Source organism: Pipistrellus hanaki, assembly GCF_964339955.1.
Source record: "Pipistrellus hanaki genome assembly, chromosome: 1".
NCBI lineage: Eukaryota > Metazoa > Chordata > Mammalia > Chiroptera > Vespertilionidae > Pipistrellus > Pipistrellus hanaki.
The window spans coordinates 99222736-99230850 of record NC_140503.1 but is presented as its reverse complement, the minus strand read 5'-3'; the positions used below and the strand labels follow the sequence as shown (position 1 = coordinate 99230850).

The window sequence follows — 8115 nt, the reverse complement described above, 5'->3', positions numbered from 1 at the left end:
AGCTGGGGCAGCAGGATTTTGCATGGAGTGGCTGCCAGGTCATAGGCAGTGTCTAAGGGCTGTCAGGGTGGTGGTGCTGATGAGTTCCTAGAAGAGGCCACTCTCCCCTTCAAGACGCTGTGGGCTTCGTACCTGAGTTCTGCAACCCAGGGAGTGCCCGCAGCAGTGGGAGTCTCTCCCTGTCCGGGAAAGCCTGATCTGCCAGCCCCTGCTGTTCCTACCGGATTTAACTGTCCTTCACTCACTCACACACACACCACACACTCTCCTCTCATCCCCTCACTCACTCACACCCTCTCCCTCATCTCCATCCTGCACGCTGCCATCTTCTATCTTTTACATCCACTTTTAAAATCTATTTACCTGCCTAATTATTCACTATCATTTATCCTTTTTCTTTTCCAACTCTTACTTTTAAAATCTGTCCCCAGTACACAACGATACTTGATTTTCATTATATCTCCTACAGTTCACTCACACATCTTTTTTCCTTCTTTAACTCTGCTCTCTACTGACTCCTTTATAAAGTTCTTCCCTCCCTCCTTCCCTTCTTAAAGCTTCCATTTGGTAGGCAGTGCATTAATCCCCAGTCCAAGGCTCATCCCTGGCCAGGTGTTCACTGCCGCCCTTCCCTGGCCTCCCTGCCGCTATCCTGCTCCCATTCCCTGCCCAGGATGCCCAGCCCAGTGAGGGTGGCTGAGGCCCACATGGCCCAGGCACTGCTGCCATGAAGTAAAGCAGGAGCGCCTCTGCCCAGAAGGCCTCAGACTGTCCTCCATTTCATCCAGACCATGGGCACCTCCCAACCAACTGATCTCCTGCTGCGTCTGGGTGGGGCTCCCTGCTCCACATCGCCTGTGCCCTGCCCCACACCAGGCACACCTGCTCTGCTTCCCCCTTTCGCATGCAACTTCCTTCCCTTTTTCATCCTTGCATCTTTTTCTTGTTCCTTTATGTATTTCTGTTTCTCCTCTTGGCCTGTCTGCATGCAGGCCTGCCTTCCTCTCCCTCTCCTTTCTTATCCGCTCCTATTGTATCCTATCCTACCCCAGCATTGCAGCTGCCTGAGCAGAGGGTGGGGATGTAGCCTGCTAATGCGGTCATGATGTGAAACTGTGATGGACAAATTTGCATGTTCCTCTATTATTAGATTAGATGGAAACAGGGTATTCCCAAACCAACATTGCCCTCCAAGGAGTGGCACTGTCCTTGATACTGGCTGCTACTTTCCACCACATATTGTCCTTGATGCCTTTCCTTTTCAGCTTTGAGGTGAAATTATTAAATTAAGATCTGTTTGTTTCACAGGCCTCCTTAGAATCACCTTTGCTACCCCACTGAGCCACTGAGGAATTCTCCTATGGCAGAAATGAAATGAAAAATTATTTGTGAGTTCCAGACACATGCTCGCATGCACTCAGAGCTTAGTTAGCTTAGCGCACACCTATAGCACTAAACTGTCTACATTCTTTAGTTCAAGGGCTGACAAGCTATGGCCCACTGTCAAATCTGGTCCACTGCCTGTTTTTGTAAATAAATTTTTCTGAAACATAATTATATTCATTTCTTTCCTAATTGTCTTTGGATGCTTTAGGTCTACAACAGCAGAGTTGAGCAGTTGCAACAGATACTGTATGGCCTACAAAGCCTAAATATTTACTAACTGCCATTTTATAGAAAAAAAAAATTGCCAACTTCTGCTCTAGTTTATTCCATTTGGAACAGATTTTTGTTTTGAGCACAATCCTGTATTTTTCATGACTCCCTTCATAGCTACCTTCCTTCCCAGCTCAGGATGAGGTCTTTCCCTAGTATGTCATGCCAGCACAGCCAAGGGTGAACCTGAGGAGAGGCAGTGAAGGATTAAAGAAGACAGACAGGAGAATACAGCCGGGGCTTGATAGATCTCCTGTGCCTGGATGAGGACACAGAAATACCCAGCCTGCAAGCCAAAGCTTTATTTTATAGTCAGATCACACAAAGCAAAACAAGGGAAGTGGTCAACATGTTTACAATGTTCTTGTGAGTTTCACCTTGTTTTGGCAGCACTTGCTGCACCTCCCACAGCCCATTAGCTACCCAGGAAGGAACTAGGGAGGACTATAACGTCCAGCTTAATTATGCTAAGAGGGCTCTGCCCTCCAAGCTGGGACTTGTCAGTCTGAGATTTAACTCTATAGCCACTCCCTACATCTCTCCATTTTTGTTTGTTTGTTTGTTTGTTTGTTTTTAAACTACTATAATAAAGATAAAACTTGAACAGCAAAGCTCTGACTATTAAAATAGTAACAAAACAATGCCAATGCAAAAACCAAACTACAGACATGTTAACATTTTAAAACTTGAACATTAATAACAAAACTCTGGCTATTAAAACAATAACAAAATAATGCCAATACAACACAGAAGTAAGAGAGAAATCAAACTACAGACATGTTAACATTTTTAGCTACAGAATGAAAGTTTCTTTTGCTGCTGGTGTATAGTTACTCAGAGTCCTCAGACTTGGCTGCACAAGATTTTACAGAAGACTGGAAGCTAACCAATGCTAGCATAGCCAGAAACATGGGTGAGGGAGTAGCTTCCACTTCTTGCTTTTCTACCATCTGCTGGGCTTCAGTTGTTAATTTCTTCAGCTGACCCCATTTTGACACCTCAGCCCCTTGTATAGCCTTTATTTTGTTCTTCTACATTGCTGTTATGGGGCAACTCTCAGTCTTTTGAATGAATGGCCAAGGAGCTCCTCTGGGTCCATTGTGGTGATGCACATAATGGTCTGGAACCCAAATCGGCTGCACTGTTCCTTCTGGAAAGATAAAAAACACAATCTCTTCTCCACATCATTACTGGATCTGGTCCAAACCATTGCCCAGATGGTGCATCCTTCCATTGGGTTAACCTGGTGGAGACTATTGTACTGAAGGCCCAATGCTTTTGGATTCTGTAAAACCCTCTGCATCATAATTCAAAAACTTTAACACATAATATCCCTCCATAACATCTTTCTCCCTCTTTTTGTTTTTGTGCTTCTAAGTGTCCTTGGTTTAAGGAAGATAAGATTTATATTTCATGGGGGAAGGTAATGGGGGAGAAATGAGATATATGTACTACTATATGTAATAATATGTAATACTTTAAACAATAAAAATAAAAAAGATTTATATTTCAGTATTTTGTAATTTTAAAATACCTAGATAATTAATAACTTTTATTATTTAATTTAGCAATGTTCTAAAGTCTTTAAGTTACCAAGGACTTTGGAAAACTATGTATAAGCATGGCAAAAAGGCAGGGGGAGGAGGGAGCAGGCCTCCAGACTGCTTGAATTTTAAAACTGCCACATTCTTTCTTAGAGATAACATCTAAGGTTGGTGCTGTGGTTTTTCTGCTTTTACAGGGGGAAAGGTGACTGGCCCTTTTCTCTAACAGAGAGGCAGTCAGTCTCCTCTTGAGTGGCTGGACTTACATTATTAATATAGTTATAATTATTACTAAAAAAGCTTTATTACAAATTCTTTCATTTTAGTTACATTTATTTATGTTTTAACAATTTTGAGATTTTAAAGCCAATTATTATTATCCGAGGCATTTTCTTTGGCAATTTCTGTAACAGAGATAACTTCCTGACTTTCAGTGGCTTTAATGTTAAAGTATTATTTCATTTTATTTTCCTTTATAAAAACAGGAGTGCCCCGGAACCTGTGAGGAAATGTTGGAAGGCAATCCATTATTATTCAAGAACTACCCATTAATATGGAAACACTTGTTGCCCAAACCCAGCCTGTATATTTTTTCTTGTGTCATTTTTGCCATCTTTTAAAGAGAAAGAGTCTTGGGTTTAATCCATAGCATCTGTGAAGAGATGGGGTTAAATTCAAGAGGCCACCCAAAATAGGGTGGGGTGTGCCTTCTCTTAAGCTAGCCTTTTTCTCTTCACAGGTACAGAAATGACAGATGTATCCCTAAATTGTGAGAAATTTTTCATCTATTCTAATTTCAAGTGACGAACTGGGGAATAAAAATATGGCAAAAATGGGACTTTTAACAACACTCCCAAGAATGGGCTTCCATTTTATAGGATCATCCAAAGACCCAGTAGTTAATGGGCTGGGGCCTTTTTTAGTTACTTACCTTTGTCTAGGGAATTTTTCTAGAACCTGTGACATCAGCCATGTGTATTGTTTATATTCTTCCTCTCCATCCCCACATTCTGTTTGCTCTGGGAAAATTTAGTAATGGTCTGGGCATCTACTGTTTCTTAATAGACTAACATTAAACAAATTAAAGCAAACAACACAGACAGATAAAACAACAATCAACCAACAAGCACCCATAAGACATAGATAAGACTTAATAAATCAGAGTTCTTTTCATGAATCTTTCAGATGTTTTTTATACTGCTTGGGACTTACAGCCAGAATGAAGCCTAGATCTCAGCCTGTTGTTCACAGATCTTATCATATTCTGCTCTCCACAGCATTAACTGGCGTTTAAAGTTATTTTTGCTAAAATTTGCCTGTCCCAAGGTGTTATATTGTAATTTTCAGACAAAGCATTAAAGAGTCCTTTGTAAGAGGACTGTTAGCCCCATTTTCTCTAGCTGTTGAGCCTTCACACACGAGGGGTGGAGGATCTGAGGCCTTAAGTGTTACAAATTTTGATTCTCAATACAAAGTGGGCATAATGCAGTTCAAACAAGAGCCCACATAGTTAAAGATGACAAGGGCACTTGTATTCCTTGAGCCTAATTTAAGAAAGTACCTTTTGACACCTTAAGAAATTTAGAAATTTGACTATGCTTATTTGAGCATTGTTTAAGATATCCCTTTCCTAAGATCTTGAATTTCCCATGTTTTACACCTAGCTATTACCAAACTGCTCTCCTTACCTTACTTTTTGCTTTCTGCACTGGAGCATCCTTTCACCTTACAATTATAGTTCCCCCATACACACATTCCATATTGGACGCCACATGTGCCATGCCAGCACAGCCAAGGGTGAACCTGAGGAGAGGCAGTGAAGGATTAAAGAAGACAGACAGGAGAATACAGCCGGGGCTTGGTAGATCTCCTGTGCCTGGACGAGGACACAGAAATACCCAGCCTGCAAGCCAAAGCTTTATTTTATAGTCAGATCACACAAAGCAAAACAAGGGAAGTGGTCAACATGTTTACAATGTTCTTGTGAGTTTCACCTTGTTTTGGCAGCACTTGCTGCACCTCCCACAGCCCATTAGCTACCCAGGAAGGAACTAGGGAGGACTATAACGTCCAGCTTAATTATGCCAAGAGGTCTCTGCCCTCCAAGCTAGGACTTGTTTGTGGTCCTGCCACTGGTCAGTCTGAGGCTTAATTGTAAAGTCACTCCCTGCACCTTACCTGCCCCAGTTCCTGGATAAACCAGCTTTCCTACCTGTATGTGTCCTAGGTCCATCATCTCTTTAAATTTAAACTACTTTTCTCAACTAGTAATTCAGTGGTGTTCTCTGGACTTTTTCCACACAAGTTTCCTAAACCCACTCATCTTAGTCACACAGCTTTCTGCTCATCTTCCCCACTCCAAGCTAGACAATACTAATAGTTAACCCAATATTCACCTCCAGGAGACTCAAACTTCTTTATAATCTTTCTCAGTGTGTTAAGACTTTTTCAGTTGCAAATTACAAAAACCTTATCCAAATTAGCTTAATTTTCAAACAAAAAGTTTTCTACAAAATCTAGCTGATTTATGGCTCACAGAACTCAGATGATACGATATGAACTCAAATATATATGTCATTTTTTGGTGCTGTATTCCTCAGTATTAGCTTCATTTGAGTAGGCCTTTATCATGTGGCAGTCAGAGGGCTATAACCATTTTCAGCTTCTCATATCTCTCAACATCTCCATAAAAGAAAGATCCACTTCATTATAACAACAACAACAACAACTAAGAACTGAGTCTCAGTGGCTTGCATGGGGTCATGTGATTATCTCTGAGACAATCACTGTGGCCAGAAGAGTGGAATATTGTGATTGGCTTGGGGTAGATGTTGGGTAGGCAATCCAAGTGGATAAGCAGACTTAACCTGGCAGAGGACTGTTTCACAGAGGAAAATGCTCTTACCAGATGGAGAGTGAATGGATGCTGACCAGACAAGAACTATAGATAAACATCTCACCCCACCTGCTGGGTTTGTATTTCTTATCCTTCCAGATTTTTGCTTTCTCCTTCTCTGCTGTCTTCTCAAGAGGCTGTATCAACATTTGAGTCTCTTCCAGAACCACATGTGCTTCCTGAGCTATAATATACCTTCCCTCTAACCTGTTCATCCACCCTCTCCTTTATCTCATAAACTCTGGGGATGTTCAGCTCCCACCATCAGTTCCCTAAATGTCCCAGGTCTTCACTGTTTCTTTTCATGCCTCATTCCTTCTGCCTTTTTTACTTTGTCTGTGGAAGGCACTTCTGTTAGACTCTCCAGGTCAAGAATCCCATCCTCTGGGAAGCCCCCTACCCTCTAGAGTAGAAGACAGCATCTGTTATCACTGCCCCTGCACCAATGTCTTGCTGTTTCTCTAATCTGGCACTTACCCCCACAGGATGTATCTTTGTCTTCTCTTTTAGACAATGGGTTCCTCAAGGACAGGGAATTTTTAGGAAATGTCTGCTGAATGTACACATCTTATCAGTGAGCTGGTCTTTGTATGACTTTTCCAACTCCAGACTTATAGCAATGTCAGTCCCTCTAAAATCCCATAGGATTAATGGGAGACCACAGCTAGACACATTACTAACTAATTCAGTAAACATTAGTGAACACTTTATGTGCCAAGCAATGAAACCATGGGATGATTTAATTATATTTTCAACCTCAAGAAAGCCAGTTTATGATAAACAAAGGAAAATGTCTTGCCTTTTTATCACTCTCTCCCCAATACCTAACTTAGTATCTGACACATAGTCAATGTTTACTAAAGATACTGAACAAATAAATGAGAAATGAGTACATGAAGGAGCTAATGCTTTGGAAGGTGTAGCTTAGGCTCTGTCAGAGTGTGGGATCCAAATAGACAGCTGGAGAGGTATTGTTCCATTGTCTCCTGAGAGTGCCAGGAACTGTACCAGTGCTGGGGATTCAAGGAGAAGGGACAACCCACTGCTGACTCCATGACCAATGCCCCCCATGTTTACAAGAGAGTGTTAGAATTGCCAAGTAGAGGTGGGCTGAGAGCTATGATGAGAAAATGTGGTGAGGGAGTGTAAAGAGGGGAGCCAATAAATTTCTTGATTGAGCAGTGAGTGTCTTTCATAATGAGATCTCTATGTTCTCAGCCCTTTCCACAGTTTTCCGTGGGAGCCTCAAGAAAATACTAATCCATTTGCTCAAGGAAATTATCATTCTCACTAGAGCCCTGGTACACAAAATTCATGCTCAGGGCGTGGGAGGGAGTCCCCTTACCAGCCTGCACACTCTCCAATCCAGGACCCCTCAAGGGATATCTGACTGCCAGATAAGGCCCAATCTCTGGGATGGGGCCTAAACTGAATCAGACATCCCTCTCACAATTCTGGATCACTGGCTCTTAATTGCTCATCTGCCTTCCTGCCTGGTTGCCCCTAACAGCCCCTTCCCTCACAGACCTGATCACCCTTCACTGCCTCAGCATGCTGGTCTGGTTGTCCCTAACTGCCCCCCTGCCAGCCTGGTCACCCTAACTGCCCCCTCTGCTGGCCTGATTGCCCCTCACGGTCCCCCCACCAGCCTGGTCGCCCCATGCAGCCTGCTGTTCAGTCATTTGGTTATCCTTCACTAACCCTCCTGCTGGCCTGGTCGCCCCATGCAGTGTGTTTGTTCAGTCATTTGGTCATCCTTCACTAAGCCCCCTGCTGACCTGGTTGTGGGCAGCCATCTTGTGAGGGTGTGATAGTGAATTTGCATATTACCTCTATATTATATAGGATGATGATGTGTGTGTGTGTGTGGGGGGAACACTCATAAGACACTAAGAAGAAAATTAGTAGACAATGGCTGGCTTCATGCTAAATTCAAGACTAAGAAAATAACAAAAGAGAGAACTGACATTCATAGTGGTCCCAGGTGTTTGGAAAAAGCTTCTTGGAGGAGAAACATTC

The 8115-nt window shown here is 42.5% G+C and overlaps 1 long non-coding RNA gene across 1 annotated transcript in view; it reads right to left on the bottom strand.

The window, feature by feature from the left end:
• Window positions 1-1697: 1697 nt before the first annotated feature.
• LOC311633794 overlaps window positions 1698-8115 on the bottom strand; it is a 96746-nt gene continuing 90328 nt past the window's right edge. Inside the window, exons 3-5 of the long non-coding RNA XR_014797015.1 lie at window positions 4889-5003; window positions 4132-4266; window positions 1698-2806 (exon numbers count right to left, since the gene is read on the bottom strand). This is a non-coding gene — a long non-coding RNA (uncharacterized lncRNA). The remainder of the gene's footprint in view (window positions 2807-4131; window positions 4267-4888; window positions 5004-8115) is intronic.